Raw genomic sequence first — 13,907 nt, forward strand, 5'->3', positions numbered from 1 at the left:
CCAAGTTACAGGGAACCAGGCAGAGGGCCTTCTCGGTAGTGGTACCCACCCTGTGGAACACCCTCCCACCAGATGTCAAAGGGAAAACAACTACCAGACTTTCAGAGGACATCTGAAGGCAGCCCTGTTTAGGGAAGCTTTTAATGTCTAATAAATTATTGTATTTTAAAACTTCTGTTGGAAGCCGCCCAGAGTGGCTGGGGAAACCCAGCCAGATGGGCGGGGTATAAATAATAAATTTATTATTATTATTATTATTATTATTATTATTATTATTATTATTGGCAAAAGAGTGTAGAATCAGCAGGGAAGGCCATCCAAAGAGTAACAAAGACCCCATTACCACCCACCCAATGCAGGGAGTGCGTTTTGGGTAAAGGGGCATAACATGGACACCAATAGTGGCAAGACAAAGTACAACGAATCTTAGGGAATCAGACTATGATGAAATTAAGAAAGGATGTTGTAGGCAAGATGGATGGTGTTCCCAATCTGTATCAGATCCTGACAGAAAATTTAAGGCCATTCCTGGTAAACACCGGGCACCAAAAGATAGAACCTGATATAAAAATATGGATCGATGCAGAATGTAGGGAAAGTAAACAGCCTTGCTAAAAGCAGTACTAAGGGAACATAAATCTAACAGTTGGGGCAAAAAGGCCATCCCCACCAAAGACCCTGTTACCCCCCCCCCCGGGTTATTTTGAGGGGAGACTTCTGCCCCCGTCACAGATTTTTGGGGATTCGAGAGCCATCCAAGAATACAAAATGGGGTTTATATCCTTCAAGCTAACGGATTCTTTTTTTTCTTTTATGACTAACATAGATACTTCAGGAGACCACCAGCCAGGCTTTTTGTACAGCCCAACCTGATTACATTGCCGCTTACTAGGTTTATCCATATCTTTAAATAAGTAAGTTGAAAAAAAGAAACAAAGAGATTAGATACAACGTAATCCTCTTAATGTTGCTATTGTATAATTATGTTGTTCCCAGTTTTGGGTTTGTTTTTTTTTTTTAAAGAACTTAAAGGGATGGAGCATTCAGAGCTGAAACACATAAGGCTTCTTTTAAGTTGGCGTTAACCAACATTCACAATCTCTTCAGGATTCTCAGCAGAAGTGAGCATAAAATGACACTTTTAAACATGACTGGATGGAGAGAAAACAGCTGGTGCATTGGTGGGACCTGGCAATGCACATTGAGAAGGTTAACTGAACTATACAGCCCAAGGATCTTTAATAAAGGAACCGTGCCAAATTTATGACAAGGAAGGGAAAGATTTTGTTGAAATGTGATGTCACATTCCTGGGTTTGCTTCTCTAGCATCAGTTCCCAGGACTTTGACATCTGATGGGAGGGTGTTCCATAGGGTGGGTGCCACTACTGAGAAGGCCCTCTGTCTGGTTCCCTATTTTCACCAGAGGGTGTGGTAGTAATCTTACTTTTGAGTATTTCTGCATCATCTGGGGGGAAAATCATACTACTGAAGATGGGAAGTGCGTGGGGTATGAGCCATTATTATTATTATTATTATTATTATTATTATTATTATTATTATTATTTTGACAAATGTTGTTCTAATAATACTATTTATTAATTTGTGATGTGCATAAATGCTGATATGAAAAAAATAAATTGGTCCAGGGGCACAACACAAATAGGATCAAAGCATATCTGGTAGCTGTTTAAATGAGAAAAACATGAACTTTATCTCAATTCATCCCTATCCAATTCATCCCTATCCAATATTTATCCATGGAAAACACCACAAAGGAGGTTCCAAGATATCATTAGATAATGCATATGTTCTATCACTCTCTTGAATGGCCCGCAGATTGTAGGACCTCAGCAGATGAATTATTTTGGTTTCCCTTTTTCTAAATGGGGAAAAAAAAATATTCTGAAGTTCAGCCATAAAATTAATGTCTGTCTTAAAAGCGCGAGATGAAGTCATCAAGAGATACCCTAAGGGCACTAAGAAAAGAGCACATTGTGTCCTGTTGATGAAGTTAGATAATAGTTTTCCATGGAATAACCTTGGGAAATGATTGCTTCAATAAACAGAGAAGCTCATTAATATTTAAGAGCGACTCTAACTTTGGAAAATGGATTGTATTGAAAAAGGATTTTCAGTAAACCAGCAAGTAATTTTCCTTCCTGGAGTCTGTTGATCTCGGTTGTTGTTGATATGCCACCATGCCCTGGATCTCTGCTTGGCCTTGTCACCAAACAATTGTATAAAACAAACCTCTGAGCGGGTTGTAAAAAACCAGGGGTTGGGGGGATGAGTAAATCTGATGTATACAATCACTCGCTTCAATAATTAACAGTGATCCTGTTGCTTATCATCTGAGCGTTCCTTGATAATTAAAGGACTTCGGGGGCTTAAAGATTAAAATGCAGACATGTTAGCTCATTATAAATCGGTTCACTTTTTTTAAAAAAAATATTCTCTTGTGTTCTATGCCTCCAAGTCATCAGTCGCTTAATATCACACAAACATACACACACAAAATGTAACATGCAGTCAAAATAAAGTTATTTGCATGAAATTTTGCTGGATGCAGCAGCTACACAAAAAGACATATTTATCCATAAGGCTTAATTCAAGATGTTGTGTAAAATTATACCAGCGAGGAGGAATTCTTATCATCTTAATTTTACCCTGAATATGAATTGCTTTTAGAAGGCCGGAAAATGTGGAGCAGACTACAGATTACTGGAATCCTATAAAAATAGCTGGTTCTGGTTCATTGTGGCTAATTGTGAACTTAATGCAGAATGGTCATGAACTCCGGGGATAGTGCAGGTTCACCTGAATGAATGGAGAATTGTTTTCAAATACAATTGTTTTCAAATACATAGTTCTTATCACATGTAGAAGTGTAGTATGGTTATTCTCAACACTTTATTCTCATTACCAAATCACTATGGTACATTTTAAGTTGGTAAAAGCTATCTGCATTCATCATTTACATATTATTGATCTTCCCCAACCCTTTATTTCAGCTTTTCCCTGTCCCACGTCTGCCATGCTGAAACTTCCCTATGTTGACTTGAGTGGTCCCTACCAACATTAGTTCAAGGTGGAACAAGACTTTAACAAAAGCATGGGACTGGTGAGAAAACAATGGCCTCTTGTCAAGGTTCTGTTTCTCTCCACTCTGAACACATATGCCAGGCATAGGCAACCCTTGGCTCCCAGATGTTTTGGAACTATGACTCCCATGATCCCTAGCTAACAGGGCCAGTGGTCAGGGATCATGGGAGTTGTAGTTCCAAAACATCTGGGAGCCAAAGGTTGCCTATGCTGACATATACCATGTATTGTAGATAGGGATGGAGGAGAAATCCAATTCAATACACATTTAAAGCTAGATCTATCAAGTTTGCATTTTCTGAAACAATATGCAAACTGAAACACAGCTATCCTTCAAAATTCACACTTAACTAGAATCTGTGATGCATTTTCTCCCACCACATAATGCTTATAAAAATGCATATTGTTGCATGCCACTTCAATCTTCAAGTAGTGCGAGATTCCAGGGGTTCCAATTACTTACCCAGGATTCATGTTTTCTTTGGAAAAGGGTACAATGGGGACTGAGGTATCTTTATGATAATGTGGTTTATTTACACATATATACAACCTGAGCCTATGATAGATGGCTCACAGCATTAACACCCCAAGAAGGAATTGCTTCTCCCATAGCCACAGCCTTGGATTTCAACACAAATCAGGCACAAATCAGGCACAGCTCTGTCTCCCAGCTGCCCAGCCTGCAGCCTACCAGTTTTGCTGTCCAGCAGATAGCCAGGTGGCGCTGTGGTTAAACCACTGAGCCTAGGGCTTGCTGATCAGAAGGTCAGCGGTTTGAATCCCTGTGACGGGGTGAGCTCCCGTTTCAGTCCTTTATGCAGTTCAGTAAACTTCCTCTCTCTGGTCCCAGAGGGAGATCTTAAGCTTGTTCATCATTGCAGAATTTATCTGCAGCTACCACTGCTGCTAGGGACACGGGTGGCACTGTGGGTTAAACCACTGAGCCTAGGGCTTGCCGATCAGAAGGTCAGTAGTTCAAATCCCCGCGACGGGGTGAGCTCCCATTGCTCGGTCCCAGCTCCTGCCAACCTAGCAGTTCGAAAGCACATCAAATTGCAAGTAGATAAATAGGAACCGCTACAGCGGGAAGGTAAACGGCGTTTCCATGTGCTGCTCTGGTTTGCCAGAAGTGGCTTTGTCATGCTGGCCACATGACCTGGAAGCTGTATCAATAGAGCGAGATGAGCTCTATTTGTTTGCTTTATTATGTTGTTAGGGGACGCAGGTGGCGCTGTGGGTTAAACCACAGAGCCTAGAGCTTGCCGATCAGAAGGTTGGCGGTTCGAATCCCTGCGACGAGGTGAGCTCCTGTTGCTTGGTCCCAGCTCCTGCCAACCTAGCAGTTTGAAAGCACATCAAAGTGCAAGTAGATAAATAGGTATCGCTACAGCGGGAAGGTAAATGGCGTTTCCGTGTGCTGCTCTGGTTCGCCAGAAGCGGCTTTGTCATGCTGGCCACATGACCTGGAAGCTGTACGCCGGCTCCCTCGGCCAATATTGCGAGATGAGCGTGCAACCCCAGAGTCGGTCACGACTGGACCTAATGGTCAGGGGTCCCTTTACCTTTACCTTTAGATAGCCACTTGCTTTGTTACCTTAATGGCCCTTCCTTGGAGGGCCTTTATCTCACCAGGAAGCTAGCCTGTCTGTTCCAGTAATTGAACCTCAGGCATACAGTCTACCTCCCGAACTCATAACATTGTGTTAGGGGAAAGTGTGCATGGAATATAAGATATTAGTGAAAATAATAAGCAAATTTGCACCAAAATGCAGATGAGTATTTTGCAATGGCTACAAAATGTAAATAATTGATTTTAGACTTTTTTTTGGGGGGGGGGGGAGGATGAGAAACAGAGAGAATCAAAATAGACAGAGCCTTCCTTCCTTCCATTCTTCCCTAATTGTGAATTATCACTCCCACTTTACCTTAGCACGAGCAGGAGAAGCAAACCAAAATATCAAAATTAATGTGGGCTTGCCATGAGATCTGAATCCAGGATTGAGCTTTGATTTTTCTTAGCAAGCCAGGATTCATCATTGAACACACTGAACTTGGTTCAAGGCTGACTAGCAAACCAGGCTTGTTGAGGAGAAACAAGCCATGATGCTGGATTTGGATATAACTGAGAGCCAAGCTTTAACATGGCTTCCTGGTTTGGTCCTCCTACTTACACCAGAAAGGAGCAAAGCAGAAGCAATCATTTACAGGAGGAGCAAGGAAGCGCTTTCAGCTGAAGGTCTACATTCCTTAGTAGACTCAGGAGTGGTGCTAGGGCTTTTTGTGCCCTAGACAAAAACTCTTTCTGGTGCCCCCCCCCCAGGGCGCATGCGTCATGACGCACGCACGCCACTGATGCCCCTGTGTCCCCTCCATTGGCGGGAGGAGTGCGGGCCAAGGGGGGAGCTCGGCGCCCTCCTGCCTGTGGAGGGGACGCTTTGAGCTCCTCAGCGGCGGTGGCTGCAGTGAGCGAGCGGCGACGGCAGCAGCGAGCGCCCATAGCTGAAGGTTTCAGCTGCGGGCGCTGCCACCACTTGCTTGCTGCAGCCGCTGGGGAGCACACAGCGTCCCCTCCGTGGTCGGGAGGGCGCTGAGCTCTCCTTTTGGCTCACGCTCCTCCCGCCTGTGGAGGGGATGCTGGGGGCTCCTCGGCGAGCGAGCAGGTGGGCGGGTGGGCCGGCGGCGGCAGTGCCCATAGCTGAAGGTTTCAGCTGCGGGCGCTGCCACCGCTTGCTTGCTGCCGCCGCTGGGTAGCTGTCGGCATCCCCTCCATAGGCGGGAGGGCGCTGAACTCTCCTTTTGGCTCGCGCTCCTCCCGCCTGTGGAGGGGGCACTGTGAGCTCCTCGGGGAGCGGGCGGGCGGGCGGGCAGCGGTGCGGGGGTATTGCAGGGCAGGCTCGGCAGTGCCCCCTCCATTTTGGCGCCCTAGGCAATGGCCTAGTCCGCCTAAATGGACGCACCGGCCCTGAGTAGACTAACGTCCAGGGGCCAGTCAGGTTGGAGCAAGTGATGTGGCTCTTACCTCTGTACAGGAGGCTACAGTGCAGCCGAACAAAAGTTTCTACAGGTAGACCTCTCCATCCAGGGAGACAAGAGGCATTGTTGCAGTTTTAGGAAAAATTCCAGCTTGGCAGCAAAACCAGAGAGAGCAACCTGCAGACTGTCTCAAGCAACTGGAGGACCATTTTTGGTCCATGGTCCTGAAGTTCTCCATCCCTGGCTTTCAGTAAACCACAATAAGCCAGCAATCCTAGCTTGTCATGATCATGACACATAAAAGTGCCACCATAGTAAGACAGCAGCCAATGACATGAAGGGTGAAGTTCCACCATTTGCTTCATTGCACTATGTTATGGATCTAAGTGCTACATCTTACATTAGTGGGGAAGGGGAAATGAGGCAAGAGGGCTGCTGTTTTGGTTAATGTTTCATCCCGCCATTAATAAACTTCTCCTTGGATATACCTCTCTCTCCTGCTGCCCACTTACACAATCACCCAGGCAACGTCGTGCCCTTCAGAAAGGCTCCCCAAAGCATTTTGCTTTGAAGTGCTTCCAACAGTTCCCTTCTGTAGCCCAAGCTGTAAAAGCATGATGGGGAGCAGAAAGTCCCACTGCATCAGAAGTTGGGTTATGTAGCCCTCTAAAAAGAACTTTTGCTATTGAGCCTGGAGATGGTAGCGATGGATGCTCCAAGGGACAGGATTCCTTTTAAGCCTCCTTAACTAAGCGCTGAGGATCCCACCCAAAAAAATGTGGTGACTTCAGATTAAGTTAATTGTCCTTCCTTCAATCCTATGAGGCATGTGAGTTAATTTAAGGCTAATTAGCAAGTGCTCCGTGAGGCAGCTAAACTGCACTAATGCATTTCTAAGAATTCAGCTCCGGAAGAAATAAGCTCGCTGCAAATTGAAAGGGAACATTTCCAAAAGAAAGGTTAAGGAAGGCCTTAATTGTCTCTGCAGTAAGGCTTGCTTCGCTTTGCGGGGGTGGGGAGGGTCTGGAGCACGTGACAAGAAGAACTGTTGCCTTTCCCTTAGTTACAAAAAATAATAATAATATCTTAAATACCTTAAACTTGTTGGAGTTGCAAAGAAGCAATGTGGCTCAGTCCTTTATGCAGTTCAGTAAACTTCCTCTCTCTGGTCCCAGAGGGAGATCTTAAGCTTGTTCATCATTGCAGAATTTATCTGCAGCTACCACTGCTGCTAGGGACACGGGTGGCACTGTGGGTTAAACCACTGAGCCTAGGGCTTGCCGATCAGAAGGTCAGTAGTTCAAATCCCCGCGACGGGGTGAGCTCCCATTGCTCGGTCCCAGCTCCTGCCAACCTAGCAGTTCAAAAGCACATCAAAGTGCAAGTAGATAAATAGGTACCGCTACAGCAGGAAGGTAAACGGTGTTTCCATGTGCTGCTCTCGTTCGCCAGAAGCGGCTTTGTCATGCTGACCACATGACCTGGAAGCTGTATCAATAGAGCGAGATGAGCGCCGCAACCCCAGAGTCAGTCACGACTGGACCTAATGGTCAGGGGTCCCTTTACCTTTACTACTGCTACTGATGCTACTAGCCATCTCCAACAAACACACAGCAGGTTTCTCAACTTTCAGCTTCCTGCTGTGTGAGCTCTATAGCTCATGATCAGAATGGCTGTTCCCAACAGAATGGCTCAGTTGGTTAGAGTGTGGTGCTGGCAACGGCAAGGTTGCAGGTTCGATCCCCATAAGGGACAGCTGCCACATTCCTGCATTGCAGGGGGCTGGACTAGATGATCCTCAGGATCCCTTCCAACTCTATGATTCTATGAGATTCTGTGATATTCCAGACACAGTCCTCCTGTGGCTGGGTGCTGGCAGTTGCAATTTGCAGGACCTATGCTTGGGTTCTAGGGCAATGCCAGGAGAGGTGGGACTCACTGCACCTGGAAGAATCAACCACAGGAGGGGATTCCCCCTCCTTTCCCCCTTTTTGCTATCCCCCCCTTTGTTTGTTGCTAACAAGGAATGGGGGGCGAGGAAGAGGAAGAGGAGAAATTGTACCCGAGAGTAAAGGGAGAAATTGCATAGAGATAACGAAAATCACTGGGTTAAAGCTGACTGAAAGTCCAGAGGTATCATTATTATCAATTTAAGATGGGGTGGAAGGTTCGCAGGCTATGAAGGACTTGCTCACAAATTTATTGACAGCTGCATGAATTACGTTAGCTAGGAAGTGGAAGGGGCAAGTAGAATATAAAATGGAAGAATGGTGTAAAGTGGTGTGGGATATAGCTGAAATATATTTAAAAAATAAAAAATTTGTCCAGTAGCACCATAGAGACCAGCTAGGTTTGTCATTGGTATGAGCTTTCGTGTGCATGCACACTTCTTCAGATACACTGAAACAGAAGCCACCAGGCCCTTATGAATAGTCAGAGGGTGGGGGTGGGGGTATTACTCAGAAGCGTGGTGGGAATGGGTGATTGACTCAGTGGGTGTGGTAAACCTGTTAACGACTGTTAACGACTGCAATTAGTCCTACAGGAAAAAGCAAGGAATAGTATGCAGATGACTAGGTGCTACTGGACATTTTTATCCCCTTTCTTTATATATTTCGACTGGATCAGACCAACACGGCTACCTACCTGAATCTGAGATATAGCTATTAATGATAAATTAACATGTGCCATTAAGGTAAGACGGGGAATATGCAGGAGAAATGATTTTCAGGAGATGTGGAAAGTGTTTGTAGAATTTGTACTGTTAAAACAGAAAGGGGTCAAAGCAAGGTAAAAGGTCTTGAAATTTTGGGAGGTTAGATAGTTACAATGGAATGGTCTCGGTGGTGGGGTGCACATTTTTATTCTTATTTATTTATTATTTTACTTTCTCAAAAAGGTGATTATATGTTTGCGTATTTGTTTAAAAATAAATAAAAAGGGCAAAAAAAATTGCACTAGGAAGTGGATTTCTCTCAGCTTCTGTTGATGCCAAGTTAGTATGTTCCTCTCCCTCCAACCACATTGCCTCCTGAGTTTCAGCAACAGGTGGGGAGGGAATATAGGGGAGGTTATAAAAGAATGGCAAGAGGGACCCAGGTGGCTCTGTGGGGTTTTTTTTTTTTTTGCTGCTGCTGCTGCTGCTGCTGCTGCTGCTACACCACTAGAGATGACCATGCATTCTTCTGTGATATTTCCAGCAATAAATTCATTTTAATGCGCACCTTCCCCTAATATTTGCATTTTTGTACACCTTGTTTGGTTGAAGAACTGCATCTCAAAATTCAGGGAAGTGAGAATTTTGAATGACAGCTGTGCTTCAATTCCTGCATTAGAAATTAGCTCTGGATTGCTCCTCTATCTTTAACGTGTGAAATGCTCTTCCTGTTTCGATTTCTGAACACCAAACTGCTCTTTCTTTCTTTCTTTTTTTAAGGTAGAAGAGCACTTCCCCACCCCTTGCTCAGCTGGTAGCTTTACACAAAGCTTTCCAAAAAGTTAAAAACAACAGTTTCTTCCTCTTCTTTGAATTGAGCCCCACAGTATGCATTTCTGTGTGACTTCGACTCTTTCAGTTATGAAATTATTCCCAAGCTGACCATGGGGACTGAATAGACAACTTATTCTGTTCTTGACCTTATGTTGGCTTCAAGTGGATGGAAATCGCTTCCCCCAAATGTCTGCAATGGGTTTCAATTTCCCCTAGTCCTAATAATGTTCCCACTGGGACCTCGTGATTCTATTACCAGCCAGTCCCTAACAACTCAGACAATTTTATTAATATTTGCACTAGGAGGGAATGGCAGTAAAAAGACATTAACCCACAAAGTCATGAAATGCTCTGTTATCTTGCGTATCCTGAGCTAGAGAGAGATTTAATAACATCACTACATAATAAAGCTTCCATGCCTGATATGATCCCAGAGGAAGAGCACAGTGGGGGGAAAAATTAAAGATTTATGGCTTCCAATTTAATTGTATTGTAGAAACAGAGTCTACTTCTATTCCTATTATACAGTATATTTATACAAAGTTGTGCAAAAGAGGGTGTGGGGGGGGGGAGCAAAACAAGCTGCAATTGTTTCCACATTTTAATGCACTGGGAGTTCTATACAAAATGACAAATTGGCTGATATGCTCTCCTACCAAGAATAATGCCTGGGTTTACAATAACTTTAATGTCTCAAAAGGATATGTTGCATGGTCTGTAAACAACTCTTCCATGATAAATGAATGGTGAGGGGTAACACACGCTTTGAAAAGTACACACACTGCTGAATCTAAACACTTATTTATGACCTTTCATTGATCCAATTTTTGCCTTTCCACACCAACTAACTTCAATCGCCCACATTTTAGGCCTAATTCCCACAAACGATGAGGTTCTAAACCTGCGTCTGTACTAGTTCAGATAGCAAGTTGAGAGCTTGGTGTGTGTGGGTGTGTGGGTGTGTAACATCCAGATCTATTAAGAAACCTAAATATTTGTTAAAGGCCCTGACCATTCATTCATGATGATCAAACAATACATTCACAACAGTACTGCATTCTTGGAAGCATTATGAATGGTTAAGAAATTTGTCTCATAAAAGTAAGAGAACAGCTCCAATATTTGAAATAGTGGAGACGGAAGAGTGTGTGGTGCAGCAGGCTTAAACATCCTGTCACCACTTCTTCCCATGGGGTCAAATCGCCCTGAGGTCACAACATTCTCGCCTAGGGAGATACCACCTCTCCTCTTCTTCTATGGGAGGAGGGGTGTGGCAAATTCAAACCATCTTTCTTTCTTTCTTTCACATAAAATTATTAAATTGTGTTGTAGGAAGATAGGAAGCTACATAGAAAGCTATCTTATACCAACCCAGGCCATTGGTCCATCGTCAGCAATGATTGGCAGCTACACTCCAAGATTTCACAAGCCAAATTTGAAGGCGGTTATATAAGAGAAATGTGAGATTCATTTTTGATTAATACATTTGATTTTAAAACTGAGCCCTCTTTATATTATCAACAGTATTCTACATTTGAGATAAACTTCATTGGACTAGTCATGTTGTTCGGATGCCTGATTATCGTCTTCCAAAGCAGCTACACTCTATTCCCAAATTAAGAATGGAAATCAAAATACCAGTGGACGAACAAAAGAGGTTTAAAGCACTGATAACTGGGAATCAATGGCCTGAGAGCACTCCAATTGGACCAAAGGTGACCAATGGTGCCATGGACTTTGAAGAAACATGAACTCAGGGCAAATAGCAGAAATGAGCTAAGAGGAAGGCACTGCGGCCCAGAAACCTATGTCCCCACTGTGGAAGGATGTGTAGATCCAGAATTGGCCTCCACAGTCACTTAAAGACTCACTGTTAAGACTATCTTCATGGAAGACAATCTTGCTGGGCTATGAGCAATCACCAAAGAAAAGAAGAAGACGACATTTTAGACTAATAGGCATCCAAAAGGAAAGACCTTTGGAAAGACCCTGTTGTCGTATGGAATTTCTTCAGCATAGGGTTGTCAACTGATCAAGGAAAGGGGCATGTCCTGCTCTTGTACTTTTAGCAGCAGTATCATCCACAGCATGTGATGTGTCTTAGGGCATGGTGGTAAGCATCATCACCTGTGAGCATCTGCAGATTAAGCCGCTGTTAAGCACACAGGAGTTGGAGCCAGGAATTAAGTTGTCGTTCCTATAGCAGAAGCAGAAATGGAAGCTCCTTCTCCCATGGCCCAGATTAGTCCCATCCCTATCACCCCTGGAGCTTGCACTTATCTTGTCTACATTAATAGGAGATACAGGAGGCAGGAAGAGGCACTTACTACAACGTTTAGCACAATGGGGCCTTGAAAAAATGCTGTGGATCTCCATATGCAACATTAATACAGATAACAGCACCTATTCATCGTATTTCCAGCCTCTTTTCCTCTGCTGAATGTACAAAAGGAGCTACTTTCCTCCCAAGGCAATAGAGAGCTATCTTTAATCTTTTGCACTAATACACCAGCATTTGTTATCCATGCATCTGAATGGCAGCCCTTTACCTGCTAGTGCATTGTCTACAGCTCGGATAAATAAACAATCCTGCTGACTGAAGGCATCTTTTCCATCAGGATTATAGACCACCATTTAAGCATTAAAAGCAAATACAAAAGGAGGAGAGAGTCTCTAAAAGGAAGCATAAATCTCAAAAGGCTACAAAAGTCTGCGGCAAAAGAGTTATTTTTCCAAGAATGCTTGCAAATAGCATAGATGTTGTTCCTTCTCCCCCACCTTTCTGGTTCTCTTTTACCAGCCTCCTTAAAGGGCAGCCAGGATCATTTGCAAAATGTTAGGGAGCAGTTCCAACAGCTGCCTGAGAGTGGCATGCAATATTCAGAGCAGGCAGAAAGCAAAACCGAGTCGAAAGACTTCGGAATTACAGCAGCCTCTTATAGCAGCATCAACAGAGGTATAGTATCCAGATCAAGGGAAATAATAGTACCACTCTATTCTGTCTGTGTCCAATTCTGGGCACCACAGTTTAAGAAAGATATTCACAGGCTGGAATGTGTGCAAGGGAGGGCAACCAAAGACAACCAAGGGCTTGGAAAACCTTATGTGGAATGGTTGAGGAAGTTGGATATGTTTAGCTTGGGAAAGAGGAGACTGAGAGGATATGTGATAGCCATCTTCAAATATCTCAAGGGCTGTCACATGGAGGATGGAGCAAGCCTGTTTTCTCCTGCTCTGGAATGTAGGACTTGAACCAATGGCTTCAAATAACAAGGAGGGAGATTCCGACTAAACACCAGGAAAAACTTTCTGACAGCGAGAACTATTTGACAGTGGAACAATCTCCCTCGGGAAGTTATGGACCTCCTTCCTTGGAGGTTTCTAAGCAGCAGTTGGATGGCCATCTGTCCTGGATGCTTTAGTTGAGATTCCTGCATTGCAAGAGGTTGTACTTGATGACCCTTGGGGTCTCTTAAAACTCTACAATTCTATGATTCTATCAAAACCAAAACTAAACCAAACCACACCACATCAGTGGTACCTCACAAGACGAATGCCCTGCAAGACTAATTTTTCGCAAGACGAATGCTTCTTGCAATCTGATGGTGACTCGCAAGACGAAATCACTTTGTGAAAAATTCGTCTTGCGAATCGCGGTTTCCCATAGGAATGCATTGGAATTTAATTAATGCGTTCCTATGGGCAAAAAAAAAAAAAGAAATTTCAATGCATTCCTATGGGAAACCACGATTCACAAGACGAATTTTTCGCAAAGCGAATTGACTCACGGAACGAATTAAATTTGTCTTGCAAGGCACCACTGTATATCTATGGACTGCCTTATGTATTGAGAGAATGGCACATGTATTAGGAGTTTCTTCTTGATCCGTAGCCATAAGGATGGTATATTTAAACTGGTGGCTCTCAAGCATGGCATCTCGTTTGCAAGGTTTGTAGTTTCCAGTTTCATATATGGTACATAGATAATTTATCATCACAATAGTGAAGGAAATCAGTATTTCCCCCACTTTACAGGCAGGGAAGACATCTGGCTTGGCTTAACCAAGGCAACCTAGAGCTCCCATCACTAAACTTGAGCTTCATCACTGTAACTTCCATCACATGTGGCATAAAGGAAGGGGCAACACAAGTAGAACGGGATGTAGGAAGGAGCTCCGTCCCCCCCTCAACTGATATGCGGCTTCCCCCTTTGCCCACTTCAATCCACATATGAAGATGGACACCAGGTTGGGGGGAGTATTTGCATACAAACCTCTACACACATAGGCACCCCTGGTTCCTGGAAGCTTTATTGTGCAAGGTCCTGGGAGCAAATAGCAA

The sequence above is a fragment of the Zootoca vivipara genome, chromosome 15, assembly GCF_965207765.1.
Source record: "Zootoca vivipara chromosome 15, rZooViv2.hap1.1, whole genome shotgun sequence".
Lineage (NCBI taxonomy): Eukaryota > Metazoa > Chordata > Lepidosauria > Squamata > Lacertidae > Zootoca > Zootoca vivipara.